Source organism: Rattus norvegicus, chromosome 4 (assembly GCF_036323735.1).
Source record: "Rattus norvegicus strain BN/NHsdMcwi chromosome 4, GRCr8, whole genome shotgun sequence".
In the NCBI taxonomy this organism is placed as follows: domain Eukaryota; kingdom Metazoa; phylum Chordata; class Mammalia; order Rodentia; family Muridae; genus Rattus; species Rattus norvegicus.
The window spans coordinates 123,248,730-123,274,060 of NC_086022.1; the positions used below are offsets into that span (position 1 = coordinate 123,248,730).

General features: G+C 49.2%; 2 long non-coding RNA genes across 3 annotated transcripts; one reads left to right on the forward strand and one right to left on the reverse strand.

The window, feature by feature from the left end:
* Positions 1–432: 432 nt before the first annotated feature.
* On the forward strand, positions 433–9,604 carry LOC120102338 (uncharacterized). 2 transcript variants are annotated; one of them, XR_005503726.2, is made up of 4 exons: positions 433–667; positions 6,218–6,337; positions 8,382–8,471; positions 9,133–9,604. It is a non-coding gene; the product is annotated as an uncharacterized LOC120102338 (long non-coding RNA). The 2 variants fall into 2 exon arrangements; XR_010066204.1 differs by lacking the exon at positions 9,133–9,604 and having other exon boundaries at positions 8,382–8,692.
* Positions 9,605–11,024: 1,420 nt separating this feature from the next.
* Positions 11,025–20,647, reverse strand: LOC120102339 (uncharacterized). The gene is made up of 3 exons (XR_005503727.2): positions 18,608–20,647; positions 13,345–13,464; positions 11,025–12,204 (listed from the first exon to the last, which is right to left on the reverse strand). It is a non-coding gene; the product is annotated as an uncharacterized LOC120102339 (long non-coding RNA).
* Between the last annotated feature and the right edge of the window lie 4,684 nt (positions 20,648–25,331).

The following is a 25,331-nucleotide window of genomic DNA, read 5'->3' on the forward strand; positions in this document are numbered from 1 at the left end:
GTGGCTGCCAACCTTCAGATGTGGAGACCTGTACCCACCATTTTCACTTCCATTATTTCCTTGTCCCAGCTCAGGAGTGCCAGGTGAGAGATACTCAGTCACTGTGGCCACAGCAGTTTACCTCACCGGGCATAGCAGAGGGAGCACCACACACAGCAGAGGGAGCACCACACACAGCAGAGGGAGCACCACACACAGCAGAGGGAGCACTGAGCACCCAAGTATTGAAGAGGGAGCACCAGACATAGCAGAGCGAGACCAGACATTGCAGAATGAGCATCAGGTATCCCTCTGAGCACCCAAGCACTACAGAGGGAGCACCAGACATCACAGAGGGGGCACCAGACATCACAGAGGGGGCACCAGACATCACAGAGGGGGCACCAGACATCACAGAGGGAGCACCAGACATCACAGAGGGAGCACCAGACATCACAGAGGGGGTACCAGGCACCACAGAGGGAGCAAGCAGGCCCTCGCACCTGCTTTATTCTCACTGTGTGACCATCAGAAGTCACTCCATATCCTCACCCCACCGTGACCAACAAGAAAGGTGTGAGAGTGACATGGGGGTGATGCCGCAGGCCTCCCAAACAACAGGCAATACATTCCAGAATACTCCCCAAACTTGCAGTGGATGTCTGGAGCCACGAGCAGAATCTACCTGGTAATTACTGTCTTCTCGCCTTAGCTACAGGAATGATGTTATGGTTATAACTTTTGGAGTTTGTATTGTCACAGCAGGGATGACCCACATTTCTTTTTCCATTCTTAGACTTCCAAGGCTGGAAGTTCAGCTTGTCCTTAGGTCTTAGCAGTCTTGGTGTGTGTGACATTTTTCTTCATTAAGCATTGTGCATTATAACGCTTCTGTCACATCTGAATAGCCAGTTCTCTTGTTCTTTGGGGACACTGGGAACTATAGAAGAGCCTATTGGTGACAGTCTGATATCCAAGATGATTCCAACAGACTATTGGGAGGGTAGTGCATACATACCCTGGACAGGGGTGGTCACATTCTGACCAGGACAGGGTGATACAGTACTAGATCTCATCTTTCCACCCAAATGGCATGTAATTTAAAGCTCAAAAGCAATCAGTTGTAAATTTCCATTTAATATTTTCAGGCTCCAGTTGCCCAAAGGTAGCTGAACCTCTGAATGTGAAGCCACTGGAAAGGGACGACTTACCTTATTTGCAAACTGCTTAGAGTGGTGCCAGAACCCAGGACAAGTCACATCAGTTACAACCCGAGTCCAACTCAAACTAAGCAAAGGGTAGGACTAGATTCAGGGCAGGACCACCTGAAGGTCTGGCTGCTCTGCTTTGTCCAACTGCTTTTCCAGTCAGTGAGTGACCTACAGGAGATATTCTCAGCCAGGTGACACTTCTCAGACATAGGCCAGCAAGCAAGGAGGCTGACACACTGGGCTCTGGCCAGCTCACAAAGGCCAGCCCTTCCTCTAGAAGAGGAATCGAATTCACCAAAGTGATTTAAGTGGATGCAGGTGTGTGTTCCTCAGAGTCCTCCAGGGGCACACATGCCAGTGATACCCTGGGGGGGCAGGTGCAGTCCTACTTTCGTACTTACAATCTGGTTCCCAGCTTCTCAGTAACCCAACCTGAGACCCCAAACATCCATCATTGTCCTTGTCCTCTGACAGGTTCAAGCCTGTCCCTCCCATCTTCCTACCTGAGCCAGAGAGGCATGCACCAGGAAAAAAGTCAGGAAGGCACCCAGGATCCCCAGGATGGATGCCTGTCACTGTCAAGTACCCAGCATCCTTCCCCATCTCCTCTTGGCCTATGGTTTGTATAGAGCTGACCCTGCTGGGTCTAATGGCTGCACCTCGCCCAGACCCAGGAGGCCGAATGCTTCATCCTCTTGGTCAGGAAGAAAGCACACAATCTGAACTCTAGATTGGGAGTTTTCTTGCAAGGGTGGCATCCCTTGTGCTTCAGAGTTGCTGATGGCCAGCTCATCTGTGATCCAGGAGCTGAGCGGAGGAACACAGAGGCCCATGAGGCTGCACAAGAATGAGGACAGTGTAGAGTGACACTGAGATGTGACAGACACAGGGGACACACTGTCTGACGTTTCATGTCAGTTAACTTTAGTTAGCTTTAGCAACGTAAGAGGTGAGCCCTAAAGTGCACTGAGCTACGGGCTCACCATTTATTTAGCTCATAATTCTGGCGTTAGTGTTTAGGACGGGGCTCTCAAAGGGGTCTTTGGTCCACTGCTCTCAGCTGGTTTTGGACACACTAACTCTTCAGCAACTGGCCATCGATTGTACAGGACTACCTTGCACACCAAACTGCCTCCGTCTTCAGAAATCCAGCTGGACCTTCTTGGTAAAGATCATCACAGTTAGGCTTGTGGGCCTTCTCTCTTAGAAGGAAAGGGTGAGGAGGCTCGTGAGACCCTCACCTGAGTATCCAACTACCCCTTCAGCTAATGGTTTGTAATTCTGCCCTAATTGCACATAACCTTGGAGTCTCTGGGAGGATATGCGTGGGGGGGTTAGGGGAGTAGGCCTCATCTACACAACCCCAGGGAGCCATCATCTGTATTAGCTGTGGACAGTCTATGTTTAAAGTCACTCTTGCTCTTTGCCTGTAACCCCTCACCCGCTACTCTGAAAGCCTAATAAACTCCTTGGTTTCTCAGAGTGAACACTGGTGGGATCACACCTTGGTTTGTCTTTGGGATTGTAGAGGGAGGGGAAGGTGATCTCCACAAGGGAAGGGATATTAGCAATACTGGTGCAAACAGGACTCAGGATGGACTCAGCGGGCAGTTTGTCCCACGTGTGTCCCATACTATGTCAGACTAGCCAGGGCTGGTTCTCACCGCCTGAATACAAATCAAGCACTGGAAGCTGAGGCTGGAAGCTAGCATATTCTACCAGCCAAGACAGGTCTCAGCCAGCCCAGAGCCAGGGGCCAGGGAAGAGACCAAGCCCTTAGGCCTTTGTGAGAGAGGCTGCATCATGTAGCCAAGATGCGGGATGCAAGGAGGGGAGCAAGTTCAGCTATTTTTGGCACAGGTGCGTGCAGGTTGAAACAGGGCAAATTGTAGCTATGTTTGAAGAAGTCCACCATAGGTTCTCCGTCACTGGTGAGCAACAAGAAATTCTATCAGAACTTCAGCAAACCATTTCACTTACTTCTGAACGTGATGGACCCAGCTAGATGGCTCTGAGACCAGCCAAGAGTTCCTCCTGAGAGAACATGAAAGAAGCCCTTCCTTCAGAGATGCTGGGACTCTGGTACGGCAGGCCAGCCTACTACATAATCGAAGAGTCCCTGCTGCTGCTGAGCAAAACAGAATAAACACGACAAGGGCCTCTTTAGAAGCAGAGAATTAGGCCAGGCAGTGGTGGTCCATACCTGTAAGCCCAACACTTGAGAGGCAGAGGCAGGTGGGTCTCCAAGTTTGAGGCCAGCCTGGTCTGTAGCGTGAGTTCCAGGACAGCCAAGGCTACATAGATAAACCCTGTCTTGAAATACCAGATAGATAGATAGATAGATAGATAGATAGATAGATAGATAGACTATAAATGCAAAAAAAAATGGTTTTAAAATGGGGTGAGAGGCACAGCCAGAGAGGCAAGTGTTTGGGGCTTAGAAGGGTGGGAACTCAGGCCCTGACAGCACTGTCAGGATGAGACCTTGATACACAGCAAATTGAAGCCACTCCTGGTTAGAGGCTTGGGGTACAGAGACAGCCTATCCCGATGTGCAGGCTGTTCTTTGGCACAATATTCAGCAGCTAATGAGTCCATGATATCCAGCCCAGGAGGGCCAGACAGACCTGTGGGAAGTCAGACCATGGTGGCCACAGCCAGTGTGAGAGCCCAACAATGTGCCTATGATGGCCTACCCAAGTGTCCAGGACATGGTTAATAGTGGGCAGCTTCCGTAGCATTGGCCTGCTTGCAATTTAGGACTAACCAGAGGTGCCAACTGAACATGCTCAATGTCACACAGGACCCCTCAGTGTCACACAGAACCCCTCAGTGTCACACAGGACCCCTCAGTCTCACACAGGACCCCTCAGTGTCACACAGGACCCCTCAGTCTCACACAGGACCCTTCAGTGTCACACAGGACCCCTCAGTCTCACACAGGACCCTTCAGTGTCACAAGGACCCCTCAGTGTCACATAGGACCCCTCAGTGTCACAAGAACCCCCCTCAGTGTCACACAGGACCCCTCCCTCTCTGTGTCACACAGGACCCCTCAGTGTCACAAGGACCCCCTCAGTGTCACACAGGACCCCTCAGTCTCACACAGGACACCCCCTCAATGTCACACAGGACCCCTCAGTGTCACACAGGACACCCCCTAATGTCACACAGGACCCCTCAGTGTCACACAAGACCCCTCAGTGTCACACAGGACCCCTCCCTCTCTGTGTCACACAGGACCCCTCAGTGTCACACAGGACCCTTCAGTGTCACACAGGACCCCTCAGTGTCACACAGGACCCCTCAGTGTCACACAGGACCCCTCCCTCTCTGTGTCACACAGGACCCCCCTCAGTGTCACACAGGACCCCTCAGTGTCACAAGGACCCCCCTCAGTGTCACACAGGACCCCCCTCGGTGTCACAAGGAACCTCTCAGTGTCACACAGGACCCCCCCTCAGTGTCACACAGGACCCCCCCTCAGTGTCACACAGGACCCCTCCCTCTCTGTGTCACACAGGACCCCTCAGTGTCACAAGGACCCCCTCAGTGTCACACAGGACACCCTCGGTGTCACACAGGACCCCTCAGTGTCACACAGGACCCCTCCCTCTCTGTGTCACATAGTCAATAGAATAAACCCGAGGGCACTCACAGGACTGTCAGAGCAGACGCAGGACCCTAGTTACCATGACTCAGTGACTCACAGCAGAAACTCCCAAGGAGGAACAAAAAAGAACTCAGAATGGTTCAGTGTGAGAAAGCAATCTGCTGTAAAGTCCCAATTCATGGTCAGACCCATGGCAGTAACTGTGGGGGGCACCCAGGGACGCCTAGGGACCCCCACTCCCACTGTGTCCACTCGACATAGTACCTCAGGTCTTGCTTGGCTTGTGCAGTAAGACACGAAAAGGGAATCTAGGAAAGAAAATACAAAGGCATTCCCCACACGGTGTGATGGGACCTGACGTTGAGAGTTATAGAATTAGAAACAATTTAGTACAATTAATTCAAGAGCTGAGCAGAGTTGTGGGGCAGACGATCAGAGCACAAAGAGGACTGTGTCCCCCTTGTCCCCGTGCTACAGCAGCCATTAGAATTTTTAATTTTGAAAAGATGCTGGAAAATACAACAATGCATGTATAGGATTAGGGCGAAATCTAGTATGAAGTTATGCATAATCTTTGCACAGAAAATTATAAGACCTTATTGAAAAACATAAAAGAAGTCTGGAGCAAATTAGTCAGATATACCACATTCACGGGCAAGAAGGATTGACGTAATAAAACTGACAATTCTCTCAAATTGATCTATAAATTTAATTTAATCTCAACTAAATCCCAGCAGAGAATTTTAGAGAACATGACAAGCTAATTCTAAAATTTACGTGGATGAATAAAAGAGTTGGAAGAGTTTTAAGCTCCTGAATGAAAAGGCAGGGCTCATCCTGAGGGCTCTGAGAGCCCTGAAAATTTCAGAGACTGACAGAGTGAGGCGTTGGGCTCAGGAAGAAATCAAGTCAAAGGGACAGAGCAGGGCAAGGAAGGACAGAGACTCAGACTACAAGGGAAAGAAGTGTCATATCAGGTCCAAAGAAATGTGATTGAAAATTGGAGTGTCTGGTGTGTGTGTGTGTGTGTGTGTGTGTGTGTGTGTGTGTGTGTGTGTGTGTGTGTGTCTGTCTGTCTGTCTGTCTGTCTGTCTGTCTGTCTGTCTGTCGGGACAGGGTTTTACTAGGTAGCTTTATCTGTCCAGGAACTCACTATGTAAACCAAGCTGGCTGCAGATTTGTAGAAATTCAACTGCTTTTTCTGGGATTAAAGGTATGAGCTAGCAGGCATGGCAATGTAGAGTTTTCTAGAAAGGAGAATATACACATTGGTGCCACTCTTTTTTGGACAACATGAAAAATAATAAAAATAAAATTCTTAATTCAAGGATAGAGCACTTTTAAATCCTGGCACGTTGCAGAACTCAACATGAAAGAAAAGCCATGGACTTCTAGGAAGCTATGTGTGTTTCAGGTGGAAATGACTCATTGACAAGGGTAGAAGATCACAAAATTCAGGGGATGAGATAGAACGCACTGAAAGCATTCCAATGTACAAACAACTCAGATCAAATTGAGAGCGCACGCCAGCCGGGTAAGCTATCAGCCCCACAGCTACCCCACAAAGATTAGCACTGGGATCTGGGAAGAACAGGGTCAGGGAAATGCTAAGGGTCTTGACAGAGAATGAGCAGAAGATGGGAGGTGGGGGTGGGGGTGGAGGGTAGGGGCCTGGGGGTGTTTCAGGAGGGGGCTGGGCAGTGTAAGGTCACTTGAGAAAAGATTAGCCCAAGGAACCTAGAAGACACAGCCAGAGCTCCTGCTTTCTCTCTCTCTCTCCTCTCTCTCCTCTCTCTCCTCTCTCTTTCTCTCTCTCTCTGATGTGTGTGTCTGTGTGTCTGTGTGTGTCTGTGTGTCTGTGTATGTGTGCCTGTGTGTCTGTGTGTCTGTGTGTCTGTGTGTGTCTGTGTGTCTGTCTGTGTGTGTATGTCTGTGTGTGTGTCTGTGTGTCTGTGTGTCTGTCTGTGTGTGTGTGTGTGCCTGTGTGTGTTTGTTTAATTTGTTTGTTTTCAGATAGAGTCACACATTGTAGTCCAAGCTGGCCTTGAATTTTTGATCCTCCTGCCTCTGCCTTCTTTGGTGCACACTTATTAGTTGCCTACCTTCCACTGGGCAGTTGTCTGCCACTTAGAACACTGGATGGTTCACACACCGAACATACGTACAAGTAGAGGGATTTATCTACCCCATGACCCAGCAACTCCATTCCTAACCCCATATATGACAAGAACGCCCACAAATGCCCACAACTTTTATGAAGGAGAGAGAGAGAGAGAGAGAGAGAGAGAGAGAGAGAGAGAGAGAGAGAGAAGAAATCTAACTGTTCAGCTCAGTGAGACAAGGGATACAAATTGTCTACTCAGCAAAAACCTCAAACAATTGTCTCCTTATGCAACCAGAAAAGCAGGAGGTTGCAAAATTTTGCACATGACACCCCATTCCCCAGGGGATTTTTAAAGCATGTGATATCTCTATGTATGCGTCTACATACAGCACTACCTTCCTGGACCACCAAATACAGTTGTAGTAAAAGAATAGAGTTCTTGATAAATTTGAAAAAAAAAAAAAAAAAAAACAAGCTCATGCTGATGGCTTTGCTGAAGGGGGAGCAGGATGGGACAGGGATGAGGCACTTGGGGATAACACCTATGGGAAGCACCCTGGGGGATACACAATCGGGACACTGTCCCTGGGGACAGTAGTCTTGGGACATCCTAAATAGCATCCTGAAGATGGCACCTTGGCACAGCAACCCAGGAGCATAATACTGGAAACAATCCTTTAGCACCCTGATAAGTACCCTGATACCCTGACACAGTATTCTGACACAGCACCCTGACACAGTACTTGGCACGGACTTCTGGGGGAAGTCCTGCTTCTGCTTTCACTCCTGTGGTCTTCAAGACTTCTCCCATTCCTGTCCACACTTCCCTCAGATAGGACGTGACTGAAGCAGTGCCAGGCAAGATCTGGCATAACCCTTGGAGTCACTTGGGGTACTGTGGACTCCCCTTCCCTGGGCTGGAGCAGCTTGCTGTCCATGTACATCAAGGAAGGATGGCCCGCCACGGGATGAAGGCAGTAACAGGAAAGGAGAGGACTGGCTGGCCTGGCTCTACACTGGCAGACCAACCATCACTACGACTCATTCCAGTGGCCTTTACATGATGCTTATGTCCTTCCCCAGAGCCAGAGGAGTCTTAGCTGGGCAGGGTCTTCAGGTCCCTCACAAAGGAGTTACCTCCCTCTGACCCAAGACGTCCAGGAGTCACCATCTTTATTTCAGAGGAGAGAAGCTTGGGGACCAGAGGAAAGACTTCTGGCTTACAGGGGTGGGCAGCAGAGGGCTGATCTGGGCTGCCTACTGCTCTCTCTGTGACCTCTCTTAAGATTTTTCCTTTCAGGGGTTTGGGGATTTAGTTCAGTGATAAAGTGCTTGCCTAGCAAGCGCAAGGCCCTGGGCTCGGTCCTCAGTTCCAGGGGTGGAGGGGGTGGGGAAGATTTTCCTTTCAGTCTCTGTCCTGCACCCATTTCTAATCGTGCCCCTCCAACTCTACCTCTCCCTCATCTCCACCCAGTGGGTAGCTGAGCACCAAGTTCCTAGAGACAAGACCTCACCCAGATCTTCCCAGTGTCCAGGCAGAGCCTCACTACACGTGTGGGGAGAGGTGAGTGATGGAGGCGGTGCTCACACCCCTCATCCAGTGTAGAAGGCCTGGACCACCCTCCACAGTGGCAGCCCCATCTTTCTGGGCCCCCTCCTTGGTCTCCACACATGGGCCTGGACCAGCAGTGTGGCTGCTGTTGGTAGATTAGTCTTCTTAATGGACCGACGTCCTTGGAGAACCAAGAGCAGGATATGCCTAATAAAGTCATTATTCTGCCGCCCAGCTGCGCGGGATGTGAGGATGAGAGAGGGAAGTGGAAACTGGCACTGGGAGGTCTCAGAGCAGGGACAGACAACTGAGCCAGTTAATTATCAAGCTGCAGACTCTGTAAACCGGTATACAAGCAGGTCCCAGCCGGAGGGGGCTCTTCAGAGTCCAGCCTCACCATGGAGCTAGTGCCGAAAATGCAGTGTGGAGCACCCCGGGCCCTGAATTAGCTCACTCTCCACAGGGCTGGTTTCTGCCCTGACTCCAAGCCTAAAGGAAAGGAGTTGGGAAGGGGGGAGTGCAACCCCAGAACCACACCCCCTCCCTCCTTCTCCTTCCAGCTGCAGACCCAGCCCTGTGCAGAAAAGCCCCAGATAGCTGCTACATGAGAAAGAGGCAAAGCCGCTCTAAGATGTAGCTGAGTCAGGTTCTCCAAAAATTCTCTCCTTCCCAGAAGCGCGGAGCACCCTGGCATGCCTAGATTGTCAGAATCAACATTTCAGAACTCTGGAAGTCAACCAAAGGCTGGCAGCCCTCTGTGGGCGGAGTGGCACTTAAAAAAAAAAAAAAAAGCTGACTCTTGAAGAGCTCACAACTTGGTGGCATTTTAATCTGTCCCATCCCACCCCCCTCCCCCACTACTCCAAGAGACCTCAGACTTCAACAGCCTACAAGCACAGAGAAGCCAATAGCCTGGGCAACCAGTAGAGAGGCAGGGTCTTTATTTGACCTGTCTGGTGTCTTTATTTGAATGAACTCAGTGTTTACTTAGGGCAAACAGCCTGTGTCTCAGAAATATTTGTCCCAGACTTTCAGAGACAATTGTGGCAGATGTGTGAGACTGCACAGGACAGCGAGGCCGGCAACAGGTTCACCAGAGAGTAAAGGAAAACTGGAAGTGGGGTGTCCACAGGGGTAGGGATGCTGAACCCACCTGATGCTGGTCATCTGTAAACTGTCGCAGGAGTGAAGAGGGAGGGTAGGGGGAGAGGCTGTGTCTGCACACCAGGATAGAAGGCCTTTGAGGCTGAGGCGGCAAGCCCACCAGCTGGATGCCTCGAAGGCCTGCACAGGATGAGGTAGAGCAGCAAATTGCCTGGACACACGCTGCAGGTGTAGGCTCAAAGCCTCCTCGGCTAGGTGTGGGAGACACATTGGCTCCAGAAATTTGAGAGATCTCTGCCAACATTTTAGCTGACCCAACAGAGAAAACCCAAACCACAGAGGACATTTGCATTGAACCTTGTGTTGAACTCAAAGGAACATAGGGTAGTCAAGTTCCAACAGTGCAGTCAATTTCAAATTACAAAAAAGAATCCTGGTCTAAGAGAGGCATGCAGGGCACAGGGTGTCCGTCTCCAGTGCTCACCTGTGCCTGCTTTCCTCCATCTCTGAATGCACATATCCTAATGTTTGTCTCAGACTTTTGAAAAATTAGATTTATTCACTTTGTTTTGTGTTTATGAATACTGCTTGCTTGTATGTATTTGTACCATGTACATGCAGTGCCAAGGAAGGCCAGAAGAGGGCGTAAGATCTCCTGCAACGGGAGTTACCAATGGTTGTGAGCCACCATGTGTGTGCTGGGAACTGAACCTGAGTCCTCTACAGGAGCAACAAGTTTTCTTAGCACCTGAACCATCTCTCAAGTCCCAGTTCTCAGTTTCTGACACTGTCTCCTAATCTATTACAGCAAAAATTTTCCAACCCAGACATGAGGGCATATGCTATGAGGGCTTCCCACAAAAGCTATCTCCATGAAAGGGAGTTCATCCACAACCCAACTTGTCAAATGTGCACCAGCTCTGCACTGGATACAGCCTGCTTCCTGGGAACGCCTGGAGCAGTGACACTGATACTAAAGCACAAGCACACACACTCAACGCACACACATGTACACCAAACGTAAGCATGTGTACACATACACTTATACGTGTGTGTAGGCACATGCACTTTCACACACAAACCATGCAGTACTCCCATTTTCTCAGATTCTTCTGTCCTAAACACACGGGCGTTTAGGAGTTCTGCAGAGGGTTAGAGACTGTCACTCCCCGAAGCACAGACCCTTTCTCTACTATTCTAGTGACACTTTGTAAGATTTTGGGTTGTTCTAGGAATTCAATGGTGGTGGCTCGGTATTAATAGTAAGAACATGAGAGTGGTAATTTAGAGTCTGAGGTCCACTCCAGATTAAGGGTCAGAACATTTGTTCTGTAAAAGTCTGAATGATAAATGTCAGGCATTCCCAGTCATGAGCAACCTTTGTTGCAGATTGTAGCGAACATCTTGAAGTAGAAGGGTGCTTTCAGCTCACAGAGACAGGCCACCTAGATTATATCCTTGGATCTGCCAGCCCCTGATCTTGACAGATATGTGGAAAGTATTTATGAACAAACATATATTTTTCCTAATATAACTGTTGACAAGCTAAAAATGAAATAAGAAGTTTCCAGAATGTGAGAAGAGTTACTTAGTTTAAATTAGAAGCAAAAATCACTCTTAAAGTAGCACACTGGAAGAGTTGCCATGGACTGTACTCAGAGATGAGTCAAGGATGTTAGATATTAGTGATACCATTGTTTCAAATTGCCTTGGAAGTTCAAGCCAGTGCCATAAGACAAGAAAAGTAAATAAAATGTAACAATTAGAACAGAAAATGATTAAATTATATTTGGCAGAATTAATTGAATGACTACTGGAAGCATGGTATTTTATTAAGTTAACTACATAAAAATCAACCTATAATAAAGTTGTAATATGTATTTGGGAAGGGGGGTACTTCCAGACCTAGCTTGGTCGGATATTAAAATACTAGGAATATCGCTGAATTTTTCCTGAGAGTCCTGAGTATTCTCAGAAACAACCTTCCCAAGTAGTAGCTGATGTGGACTCTCTAGCCCTCTTACCTGTGAGGAAACTTCACTCTGGGAGTTTCTCACTACCTAGCCTAAGTCCTCTGAGCCCACTGCCACAGGAATGGAAGGGACAAGAACATTCTGCTAAGCCCAGGTAACGTGCATTCCTCTGAACTTGCATTCCTTCTCCTGGTGGCAGGAGAAGGCCACCTGTGCCACAGGATAAGAGCAGATGATTCTCTGGCTGGAGAGATAGCTCAGCGGCTGAGAGCACTGACTGCTCTTCCAGAGGTCCTGAGTTCAAATCCTAGCATGGTAGCTCACAACCATTTATCTGTAATGAGATCTGATGCCCTCTTCTGGTGTGTCTGAAGACAGCTACAGTTACTTATATATAATAAATAAATTAATCTTTAAAAAAAAAAAGGAGCAGATCATTCTCTGTAAGAAAGTCAACTGCTGTGCCAACGCAGGAAGGAAAATTTTCCTATGCAAAGAAAGAAAGAATTCAGTACCACATGCAGGCCACTCGGCTCGTATGCTGTGGTGTCTCCACTGTCTTTGGTGTCTTCATGTCACCCCATCCTCCGGCCTGTCAGATGGGACTTGTTTGCTAGTAGAATGTCTAGTTCTTCTGAGGTTCGGTCCCTTTGTTCAGCAGTTCCTTTCTGAGAAAACAATTAGTGAACAATGGATGGTTTGCAACATTCCAGACAGAACAGCTCAGACCAGACTAAATACTCCAGAATAGAACAGACAAGCCCAGGGTTGGGGATTTAGCTCAGTGGTAGAGCGCTTGCCTAGGAAGCGCAAGGCCCTGGGTTCGGTCCCCAGCTCCGAAAAAAAGAACCAAAAAAAAAAAAAAAAAAAAAAGAACAGACAAGCCCACATTAGACCAGTCCAAATCAACTTGACCAATCCAGAACTCAACAGAATTAACTAACCAAGAGCAGCTCATATCAGACCAATCCAGGCTAGACCCTACCAGCATAGACCAGACCAAAAAAGAATAAACCAACCCCAAACAGACTACTATACACAGCACAGGACAACAGAACACAACAGAACACAACACAACAGAACACAACACAACAGAACACAACACAACAGAAGAGGTTGGCTTAGACTAATCTAGACCAGGCTAGAGCATATCAGCATAAGCCAGACCAGACTAACTAAACCAGTCCAGACCAAACCAAATACACCAGAATAGTTTAGACTAGATTGGATCAGGGTAGATCACACTACTGTAGGCCAGACTAGACTAGTTTAGACAACCCCAGAATAGACCAAACTGGGCCAGGTTAGACCAAACCAGACTATACTAGGATAGACTAGCCCAGTAAAGCTTAGACCAGCCCAGAAGTTAGACCAGAATAGACAAGACCAGGCCAGCTTAAATGAATATAGGCTAGACCTAGACCAGCCCAAGCCAGATAAAACCAGTTATCAAACCAAACCAGACCAGACCCCAACAGTCCAGTCCAGGTTGGCCTTGACCAGAACATTCTACTCAATTCAAGGTCATGTGATGTGTGCTAGGTCCCAAGGGCTAGCTGTATCCTACACACAGCTGACTCCAAAGGTCAGCACAGGTAGCTGGAGGTCACAAGTGGATGTAATCTGCAAGTCCTTCCTTTCAGTTCCCACAGTCTGTCAGGGCCACCACTAATGAGCCATTGTTCCTACTTAGACATTAGTCCCCAACAGCGCTCCCCTCCCCCCACACACACAGCAGTCTAACCCCTCAGAAAGGAGGGAGGCCTGGAAATGTGACCCCCGGTCCACCCCCTTGCACAGAGGCCCACCTGGGTGGCATTATCCACAGATTGCTTCCTTTGAGTTGGGCCCCTGCTGTTCCCGATGTCTGAGAAGTGCTGGTTTCACTGAGATCCCAGCCCTGCCACGTGTGAGCAGAGGCAGACTTCCTGCTGAAATCAAAAGATGAAGAGGAACCTAGCGGCTGGCTTTTACCTGCTCATCATTTCAACCCCCCTCTGGGAAGCGTCCCCTTTCCCACTGCAAAGTGAGCACCAATCCAGGTGGAACATATTGAAGGTGTGTGTGTGTGTGTGTGTGTGTGTGTGTGTGTGTGTGTGTGTGTACATATGTGCATGCGCAAACACACACAGGCAGGTGGCAGAAGAGAACTGAGCCAGGATCCAGGATCAAAGACACCAACCAAGGCTGAGGGCAAGGTGGCCAGGGCTCCCGCCCACTGCCCTGAGTGCTCCATCTCTTGGGGACATAGTGGCCTCCATAGTGGCCTCCACACAGGACATAGGCTGGGTCAAATTGTGCAGGAGGGCAGGGTCCCCACGTCGGGGGATTTTCACAGTGTAACTTTCTACCTTCATTTTTGCCTTCATAGTTGGAGAGCAATGGTGTGTTTGTCTAATTACCCTGCAACCTCTATGATGACCAGAATCTTAGTCTAGGTGTAGGGAGGTGCTTCTGCACTCAAGAGCACTGCCTGCTCTTGTAGAGGACCCTGGTTTGGTTCCTGGCACCTACATGGCAGCCTACGGCTATCTAACACCCTCTTCTGGCCTCCAAGGGCATATGGTGCACATACACACATACACATGGGTGTGTGTGTGTGTGTGTGTGTGTGTGTGTAGTAAAGAATTCTCAGTCCATCCTCTCAGCAGGCTGGAGGACATAGTGCCTTTCATCCATCAGCAGACAGATGGGAGGCAAGCTGACACTCACCCTCAGTGGTGTTGCCCAAGGCCCCCAGACTGAGTTTACTCTGAGATGACCTCATTCTGTCTTCTCGGTTTGAGATTTAGTTGCCAGGGCAACAGTGTAAGGGGTGGAGCTTAGTGGGAGGTGCTAAGGACAGGGGGTTTTCCAGCCTTAGGAAGGTGAGATTTTTAACACTGCTGGTTCTTGTGTGCTGTTTTGTCCTGAGCTGGATGAAGCAGAAGCAGCCCCCAGCCTTGAACTTCCCAGCCCTGAAACCAGGAGGAATGCATTTCTTTTCCTATACATAACTCATTCTGCCCCAGCAGAGAGAACACGTTCCCCTTCACGAAGTCTTCATTCACACATTACTACCTACACCTTCATTGTCTGAGGGCAGTTCACGAGAAACACCCACAAGGTGTTAAATATTCTGACTGTTACTGTTGTGTGTGCGTGTGTGTGCGCGTGTGTGTGTGTGCGTGCACATGTGTTCCTTATATGCAGGTGGACATGTAAAGGGGTCAAAGGTCGGTCTTGGGTGTTATTCCTCTGGTGCCATCTAGGTAACCTTGTTCTGTGAGACTGGGTTTGCCATTGGTCTGGAGCTCTCCAAGCCCAGAACAGACTACAAGCACATGCTACCATTTCCAGCTTTTTATTTCTTTAAGCATGGGTTCAGTTCTGACACTTGAGCTCATATCCGTGTCCTTGTAAGCCACCTCCCCAGACCTTTTGTTTTGCTTTGCCATTTGAGACATGTGCTCATTATAATAGCCCAGGCTAGCATCAAACTGCCCTAGGCTGGGATTACAGGTTCACTCCCACACCCAGCTTGATTGCTGCCTTTTTAAACAGGGATTCTTTTCTTTAAGATTCACTTTATTTGTAATCATGTGTGTGCACATGAGCACCTGTATGTGGTTACCTATAGGTGCCAGATGAGGCCCCAGATCCCCTGTAACTGGAGTCCAGGCAGTTGTGAGGCACCAGTTGAGAACTGAACTCAGGTTCTCTACAAGAGCAGCAAACCCTTCTCAACTGAGTCATCAGCTAGGTCGGCATTTTTTTTTATGAAGATGCGGGGAGAATACATTTTCAAGTTTATTAATATGTATAAATTATTTTTCTTTCGCTGTGAACTAACACAAGATAAGAAAGGCCACTACAGCCTCTGCTATTCCTTTTGTCCAGTGCACACCTTGGGCTAAGGACTCAGCCTCTCAGCACTCTTCACCCCCAGTGCTTCCCAGACCCAGGGTTCCACCAGTCTGGAGAGCTCCACCATCAAACCCCAACAGCCCTTCCCCCTCTGCTGCCCTCCTGAGATTCTGGGATTCTGTGCCTTTGTAGAGTTGCTTCCTGTTTCCGGAGATTACCCACCACCCTCCCAACAGGTGCATATATTTGCATGCAATTGAACCTCGAATACCTGGGTTTAAACTGCCACTGCCTGCTTTCTGCTGATAGAGCTGGTCCTCCTAAAGGGGAAACAGGTTTCTTCCTTCTGAGGGTTTGAAAGTATGGAGATGGTGTTTTCTAGTCAGCGGACCTGGTGACTTCCTTGTTGACCCGGATGTTTAGGGACAGGAGGCAGCATCCTTTCTGGCCCCTTTCTTAGCTGCCCTTGTAGAGAGAGGCATGAACCCAGAAAGGGGGAAGGGTGGGAGACCTACTGGCTGGGCTTTGTTTGATGAACAGCTGAAGCCCCTGGAGGCTCACACTTGGAGTGCTGTGCCAGTGAGGTGACCTGGGATCTATAGGAATGGGAGCAGGAGTTTTAGTTCTAGAGCCCACAGCTTGGCAAATAAATAGGCCTAGAGACTTTAGGGTCCGTTGGGCCAGGTGGGGGTTGGGGGGGAGATTAGGAGTGGAGGGAGGATTGCAGTCCCAGACTTTGACTCCTTCTCCTAAGTCTGTAACACTGCTCCGGTGTTAAATGAACCCTTGGGGTCTCTGAGGTCTAGGGTTTGCTGAGCTCAGGAGTTTGTGTTCCCAGGTCCTTACGGGCCACAGGAAGGAGAGTAAAGCAAGAGGTGGGGATCAGAGGCTAGGAAGGTTGGAGTCTTATCTTGCTATCCTGGGTGAGTCAGACCATGGTCAGTCACACAGTCGTGCTGAGGCTGGATCCAGACCACAGCACACATTATTCAGGAGTGGGAACCTGGTCTGGTGTGTTTCAGTGTTGGGTGACTGGATGGACTCCAACCTCTTGCTTGCCCCCAACTGTGTTTCCCTAACAAAATTGCTAAGCAGCAGAGAGCATGCAGAGAACTCAGTGGCTGGGAAAATGCAAGCCACACTGAGTGGGCACAGCACAAGCTTGTCATGGCAGCATTGTGGAGCAGGGGAATTAACAGCTTGTGTTCCACCTGGGCTACAGAGGGAGTTCAAGGCTAGCCTGGGCAATTTAGTGAAACCTTAGTTAGGGTTTCTAGTGCTATGTTGAAACACCATGATCAAATAGCAAGTTGGGGAGGAAAGGGTTTATTAGGTTTACCCTTCCACTGTTTGTTGGCATTTTGTCTAAGCTCCATTTTGTTGGCTTTTGTCTAAGTCAGGTAAGCCTGACTCACTATAAAAGGGGCTACTGGTCCCCTCCTCTCTTTCTTGCTCTTGCCTTCCTGCTCCTGCTCTGTCCTCTCATCCTTCCCCTTCTCTCTCCATGTGCTCATGGCCAGCCTCTGCTTCTCTACTCTCTCTTTTTCCCTGCCTTTCTCTGCCTCTACTACCCTCTTGACTCCTCTCCCCATACCCTGAATAAACTCTATTCTATACTGTACAGTTGTGTGGCTGGTCCCTCAGGGGGAAAGGATGCCTCAGCATGGGCTTGCTGAGGTAACCCCTTACCACATACCTCACCACACCTCCATACAACATATCCCCCCTCCCTTTATCTTTTTATAAACACATCACTGTTCATCACCAAAGGAAATCAGAACAGGAACTTATACAGGGTAGGAACCTGGAGGCAGGAGCTGATGCAGAGGCCATGGAGGGATGCTACTTACTGGCTTGCTCACCCTGCTTTCCTATTGAACCCAGGGCCACCAGCCCAGTGATGGCTGCACCCAAAATGAGCTGGGTCTTCCCCCATTGATCACTAGTTGAGAAAATGCTTGACATCTGGATCTCATGGAGGCATTTCCTCAACTGAGGCTCCTTCTCTGATGTCTAGTATGTATCAAGTTGACACACAGAACCAGCCAGTACACTTTGTCTCACAGTTAAAATACAAAATATAGGGAGACGGTTGAACAGGTAAAGTGCTTGCTATGCAAGCATAAAGGCCTGAGTTCAGATCCACAGCACCCATAGACAAAGCCAGGCAGCATAGCACACATTTTTTTTTTTTGGTTCTTTTTTTTCGGAGCTGGGGACCGAACCCAGGGCCTTGCGCTTCCTAGGTAAGCGCTCTACCACTGAGCTAAATCCCCAGCCCCTCATAGCACACATTTATAATCCCAGCGACTGGGGAGGTAGAGACAGGGAGGACATCTGTGGCTTATTCACGACCATTCAAGCTGACAGGTATTCACTCTCTGAATTCAGTCTCAAAAAACGGAGTGAAAAGTGATTGAGGATGTGCACAGACATAGATAGATGATTGATAGATAGATAGATAGATAGATGATAGATAGATGATAGAAAGATATACAGATGATAGATTGATAGATGAATAGATGATAGAAAGATGAGTAGATGATAAAAAGATATAGATAGATGATAGAAAGGTAGATATTGATAGATGGATAGATATAGACAGATGATAGATGTTGATATATAATAGATAAATAGATTGATAGATATAGATAAATGATAGATAATAGATAGACAGACAGACAGATAGATGATAGATAGATGAATAAAATGAGGGCTGGGACTATAACTTAGAGGAGAGCACCTGTCAAGCATCCAGGAGGCCCGGGTTCTATCCCTAATGCCATAAAAATAAGAACCTGGACGAACTTTCACTTTACACCCATTAGGATACTCACCATCAAAAGAACAAACTGCTCATGGTGTGTGTTGGTGAGGATGTGGCAGCCTTGGGGGTCCTGGGCACCATGGCCTGCAGTGTACAGTGGTGGAGCCACTGCAGCAAAAGCCTAGAACTGAGGCAAGCACTTGAGCGAATGTTTGCACACAGCACAAAAGCAGTGATTTCCATTGCCTTACTTTTCAATCGAGTAAAAGTCAAGCCCTCTAAATACATCCATGTACGGAATAGAGGTAAGCCCAGTGGGATTGAAACATACCGTGGAATATTATACAGCCCTATACAGGAAGGGATTCTATACATGCTAGAACATGTGTGAATCCTGAGGACACGATACTACAAAAAAACGCCAATCATAGAAGATAAGACCCATGTGTGTCACTCACAGGAGAAGTCAGACTCTTGATGGATTGTGACTGCCAGGGGCCAAGGAGGAGAGAACAGGGCATTTCATGGACCGGTGAGGAGAGTTCCAGAGCATGCTGCCCAGATAACACTGCTGTTGTCAACAATGGCAAAGATGGTACTGGGCTCTGCGCATTTAACCATGGCTAAAAAATTTAGAAATAATAATTAGAATATCCACAGTTAAGATATGACCTCTTTATAAAAAATAAAATGTATACAACAAAGTCAAAACAATATCAAGTAGAAAAAAATGTTCCTCCTGCCCTGCAGGCTGCCAGGCAGGGAAAGCAAGCTGTTCTGTGCCGACCGTGACCTTCCAGGTTATGCTGCCCCTGAGCTGGCACAGAGAGGCACCAGCTAAACAGTGTTGACACAGGCTTTCCGGGATGAACAGTTGGAGGTTCCAGAGGGCCCACACGGTGGCTGAACACCTGGAGGGTCATCTGCTACACTCAGTGCTGTGCCTGCTCTGTCCTCATGGGAAACTGCACTGGCTCTCACAGTATACAGCCAGGAAGCTAGAGCAGGAAGTTCAGTGAGCTCGTCCCTGCCATCCAGGTGGATAGTTACAGAAAAGGTGCATTGTTCGCCGCTGTCATTTAGGGCAACCCAGAGATGGAGACTGCAGCTTCCCGACAAAGGACTTAAGGGAGTCCCTCCTGCACTGGCTTCTGTATTATCAGGTCCTAGGCGGATGTCAGAGCTGCAGAGGGTCCCGAGTCCATAGTGGGCTATCCAGCTACACTAGATAGAATAGCAAGTGGGTACCATGGGAGAAATCTGGAAAGAGTGGTTTGCTCTGCTCTTGCTCGTGATAGATAAGAGAATGGCCCAGCAGTGCTCTGCAGCAGGAGCCACACACGAAGGGGGAGAGAGGGGGCTGGGCACGAGTGTGGCCAGTGCTCAGTCATCGGGTTAGGAGGCAGACAGCTGAGCCTCTGAGTATCTATCTTTAATTAAAGCATGCCGGGATCCAGGGTGTGGCCAGGGAGGGGTCAGTGTGGCTTTAGGCCAGGCTGCAATTCCACCTTCCTCTCTTGGCCCTTCCCAATTCTCTAAAGCCAGGACAGAGCTGCAGATCGGAGGCCAAAAGGTAGCCTCTCTGCCATAGAACTGGGCCGGGGCAGAAGGACCAGGAGGAGGCAGTGCTGGCATCCACTGATGTCTCAGGCCCAGGGACAGCCGAAGACCTGGGTTCAGCTAAACGGCTTGGCCATTTTGCAAGGATGGAAGGAAGGTCAGACTTCTTTCAGCCTTCAGAATCTCCGCTCCACCCAGAGCTAGAGTCCAGCAAGGGCTCACCTGGCCTTCAGCCTTGGTGGCCTTGGTTGAGGAGGTGATCATTCCAGAGGAGGGTGGGCAGGGCTGGGGCACACATGCTGGTGAGGTTAAGGGACCCGAGTTCCTTGGCCACATCCCTGGACAGGCAGGGAGGCAGGTGGTATGGGGCCTCTCATCTCCTGATTCCAGATGACTTCCACAACCTCCGCTCTGGCTCTGCTCCCTAGCTGGAGGGAGCAGGCCCATTGTGACTTAATTAACTGCTGGCCCGGGCCCTGACCTTGTTACTACAAAAGCATGGCCCTGGAAGCCAGCCTCAGAAGCTATAAGGCTTGAGTCTCCATTTAGTTCTGAGAAAAGTAGCCTTCAGACACAGATGTCCAGTCAGCTCATTCAATGTATGGTGTGGCCTCAGGGTCTTTATGCCATGGCCAGGAACTCGGTCCCCGATGCTCTGTGCAGAGTTTTGCTCAAATGTCACTCACCAGACATTTTTCCTCGGCCACCACTGTCCGTGGCTCATGAGCCTAATGGTGGAACTTGGGGCTTTTAGCTATGAAACATTGGGCAAGAACATTTGCTGAGAATCCTAGAAATCGTTAAGTTCAGATTGTGCAGAAGTCTCACATGTGAGTGAGTGCCAAGACCCCTTGCATGGAGAGGTAGAGCCCTCCTCCCTGATCTCAATTCTGGATGAGCCTCTCTCTGCCTCAACATACAAAAAAAAAAAAAAAAAAAAAAAAAAAAAAAAAAAAAAAAAAGTTGCTGGGCCCAGGTTGCCAGCCAATGGCCTTAAAGCTTGACCCAGCTGCTAGCCACCTCCATGTCAGTGCCCAATGACAATCAGAGCTGTAGACCTTCTGGTAGTAGGGTACAAGGCATGGACCTGGGGTCTGTGAGCCTCCAACAGGGCCCCAGCCTGTTGAGCAACTGATTGACTAGGCTGGCCCTTATGAAGATTATCATAGGTCCTGCTCTACTGTGTCCCCAGCAAATGAGAGGATTTTCAGGCCAGGCCAGAGACTCAGCCCATAGAAGGAGCTGCTCTGGTGGGGCCATGGGAAGAACAGGTGCAGAGGAGAAAGAGAGCTAGTGAGGTAGGCTTGAGGATACAGGGCGTAAGTGAGGTTCAGTCAGCTGCCTCATAGATTAGCATCCTGAGTCCTTGGTTCCACACGCACCTCCTGGAAGGGCTCACCCCTCACCCCTCCATGGAGGACCATACCTAACCTTCCACGGTAGATGTAGGCCCCATCCAGGCTACGCTGGTGGCTAGCTCAGACCTCCTGGGTTTGTCCCTCACATTGGCGCTTCACCCTCAGCCCGACTCTGTCCTCCATTCTGTGGCCAGAGTCCCTCCCTGTGGGTTCTAGCTTGAGGAGCCACTGGTCCAGAGGAAGCCCAGGAGATCTCAGCTTGCCACTCACTTCTTCATATGTCAGAAGACCTGTGAGCTATGGGGTCAGCTGAAGGCAGGACCACCCTGGTCTCTCTGAAGCTGAATCATACCTGCTCCAGTGCTCCAAGCCCACAGCAGTGGACACACACTGGCATTACTGCTAGTCCTGGACGGACCACAGAGTCAGATAACTTTGGATGATGACATGCTAACCCCACCCCACTCCAGTCCATCTCAGCTGAGCCCTGGCCCCTGGACCTAAACTCTGTGTAGGTTCACACACTCTTCCCTGAACTCTGTTCTGGGAAGCCATATTAGAACCACCTATAGGACTAACAAATAGACAGGGTCTGAAGCTTCCACAGGTCACGGGAGGGACTGATGGGGCCTTGAGGAAAGGACACAAAAACATTTTAGATCAGAAAGCCTGCTGATCGAGGGCAATAGCTACCCACCAGTTGTCAAGGAAACAATGAGAATTTCCAGGTCAAGTGCACGGGAGAAGATGCTGATCAGTCAAGAGGTCAGACCCCAGAGAGAGACTCTTGGAAGGAAACAAGGAGAGAAGGGGCTCTTGGATGCCCTTGCCCACATGCCCAACACAGAGGCACTGGGCAGAGCAGATGCCCAAGCAGGCCTTACAGAGACCAGGCGAGCTGTGTCTTTACCGGTGCTTCACTTAGAGGAGCACACAGCCCAGACCCAGCACCCGAGACCCCACACTCACCATCCCATAGTTCCTCTGCTGCCTGAGGAGTGGGTAGTCCTGGCTCACACAAGCTGGAAGCCAGACCCCACCCAACTCACCGCTCCCTGGACACCATGCTAAGAACATAAAGCACAGGGTACAGGACACCACCACTGACCGACGAAAAGCTAGGGTATCCCAGGGTCACCAACCTCAGGCTAGACTCAGGACTATGGCTGAGACACCCCCTCCCCACCTTGGCCTCTCTCCCTCCTTGCCCACCCTAACCAGGTTTTCATGCCTCTATTCAAGAGGTTGGGACACTGGTCTCAGCCCTTTCCTGGGGACAAGTAGGGCCTCCCTGTCCATTTCCCAGCCAGTTTCTACAGCCACAAAATGGGTTCTGGTGACTCACAGAGCTATGGTTGTGTCCAGAGAGTAGAGCAGCCACTTCCCACTGTGCCAAATCCCCATTCCCTGTCCCACAGAAAAGTCTACTTCCCCTGGGACCCATGGACTTCCCCTGACTGACAGAGATGATGGCTGCTGGTTTCTCATGGGACTTGCCACTCATTTCTAGGCAGTGGAGTTTCTTGGAGCTTCCTCTTCTCTGCGTCAATGGGTGGCTGTACCCCAGCCTGGTCAGTTACCAGTTTTTCCTCAGTCAATCTAAGATGGACAAACAAGGTGTCAGCATATGTAGCAACTTGAGAGAGGTGCTAGAGGGCTGAAGAAGGCCAGCCCAGGGCAGCCCAGCATGAATGGGAGAATGCTGTGGCCATCCTGAGTATGTGCGACAAGTGTGTCCCTGCTCTGGTCTGGGAGCCATGATGCTTTCTCTCCTCAAGCCAGTCCTACTCAATCCTCACCCGACACCAGCAGGGACCAAGTTCTCCAGACACTGCAGCCCAGGGGCAGCCTCCTTGCCACAGCCTAGGGAAGTTCTGCTATCAGTCCTCACATTGGTGCTTCACCCTCAGCCCCACTCTGTCCTCCATTCTGCTGCCAGAGTCCCTCCCCATGGGTTCTGCCTTAAAGGAACCACTGGTCCAGGGGTTGGGGATTTAGCTCAGTGGTAGAGCGCTTGCCTAGGAAGCGCAAGGCCCTGGGTTCGGTCCCCAGCTCCGAAAAAAAAGAACCAAAAAAAAAAAAAAAAAAAAAAAAAAAAAGGAACCACTGGTCCAGAGGAAGCAAGAGAAGAAAGGCAGTAAACAGATGTGGAAAGTGTGCAAACAGCAGGAAGGGCTGCCTAGAAAACTCAGGGAATATTCCAGAGCCCAATAGAATCTTCTGCAAGATGAGCACCTCTTCCCTGGATGATTGAGAATGCTGGGCTCCCGTGAGATGAGGACCTGAGGATTTTAGACTTTATTGAATTTTAAGTAATTTAAATTAAAAAAATGGAAGCTCAAATCAGTTCAGATATTTTAGAACTACTTGGGTATGTAAATCTCTTTCAACATAAACTCTATCAAATCTAAATGCAGATCGAGTGCTTCTGATAAAAATTTAGCTTTGGAATTGACACGGGCCAAAAGCATAAAACTCATCAGATTTCACAGACTTAGCACAACACAAGAGTATGAGAATCATTCGTTGATATCTTTACATTGGTTACCTACAGAATAGTAAATATTTTTGATATGTTGGGTTAAGGGAATTAAGATAAATAGAGCTAAATACTTAATATGCATGTAAATATTAACTGTCCCAATTAGCATTAACTGTCAAATTGTTATCACCTGAGGAACCGTCTGAGTAATTATCTTTATCAGATTGGTCTGTCAATGTGTTTGTAAGGAACTGTCTTCATTGATGATGTGGGAAGGCCCAGCCCACTGCGGGCATCACCATTCCTAGGCAGGTAGTGCTGAGCTGTATAAACAAGCTAGCTAAGCATGAGCCTAAGAATGAACCAGCAAGCAGTCTCCCTCCACGGTTCCTGCCTCCTGCCATGACTTCTTCCTTCAACTACAGATGGACTGTGACCTGAAAGTGTAAGCCAAATCCTTTCCCTATCAAGTTGTTTTTGGTCAGAGTATTTTATCACAACAGAAAGGAAGCTAAAGTAGTAACTAATTTTAATTTCTCATTAGCCAGGCTGTTGTAAACTTTTAAATTACCTACATGGCTTATGTGATCTTTCTAGTCTACGGTTCTTTTCTAGAACATTCTTGGATAAAAGAAGAAGGCCTCGGGGTTGGGGATTTAGCTCAGTGGTAGAGCGCTTGTCTAGCGAGCGCAAGGCCCTGGGTTCGGTCCCCAGCCCCGGAAAAAAAAAGAAAAAAAAAAAAAGAAGAAGAAGGCCTCTCTGAAAACATAATATTGTAGGAAAGGGAAGGGCCTGGCACCTGGGGAACCAGCACGTGCAAAGGTCCTGAGGCCCTTGGATGCATTTAGCATGCATGAAGGACGGAAAGAAGGTAGGCATCTGGAAATGAGCCATCAAGTGAGGAAGCAGACAGAGTAACAGGTAACGACAGGTAAACAGGGACGACCTGTGGACAGAGCCCGATTTCCGGTCTCATGTGCTCCTCTGCATGAGTGACACAGCCTCCCTTTGTTCTCTGCTAGAAAGCGAAGATGCCTGTGCATGCTGCTTCAGTGTGGAAACTGTCCTTCCTGTGTTCAGAACTCACTCCTGACACCGTGCTGGGGATTATGGGGAACACAAGCCGGTTGGGAGGCCCCACAGGCATAGCACGGCAAGTACATGCACCACCCAAGGAACTGGAGCCTGGACCCCCCTACTGGGAACACGTCATGCAATCTAAGAGTGGAGGGAGCACAAACACTCCCTCCCCTGCTGTGTGGGACACTGGGAAAGGCTGGAGTGGAGGGCCCATAACCTCAGTGCCCTCAAGGCAGTCCAACCTGCTGGAGGAGCTCCCGAGGCCCTACTCCCATCTGTAGAATCAGGACGTCACATGGTCCTCCTGCCCCACAGCCACCGATCTGTTGAGGCCCACTAAAGAGATTACAGCATGCCTTCTACAGACACCCAGGGCCTCGAGGCCAGCACCACTAATCCCAACAAAGGATAACAGCCCCTAATTAATTCTTCGAATCTGATGGCGGTGTAAACGCCAGCCAGGCTGCCCGCCTTAATGAGTTTAATCGACTGGACTTGATGATTTTATTTGAAACCTAGGGCCGCAAATTAAGCTCTTAAAAATGTACTTGAACTTGATTGGCAACTGTAATCCCAACAAAGTCAGTTTAATCCCTGGGCTGCTTGGGCAAGAGCAGCCTGCGTAGTGCTGTGGGCTCCAAAGCACCCACGGGAGCCCCTCCTTCCTTGGTGAAACTGGCCGCCCTTGGCCAGCCTCAGCCC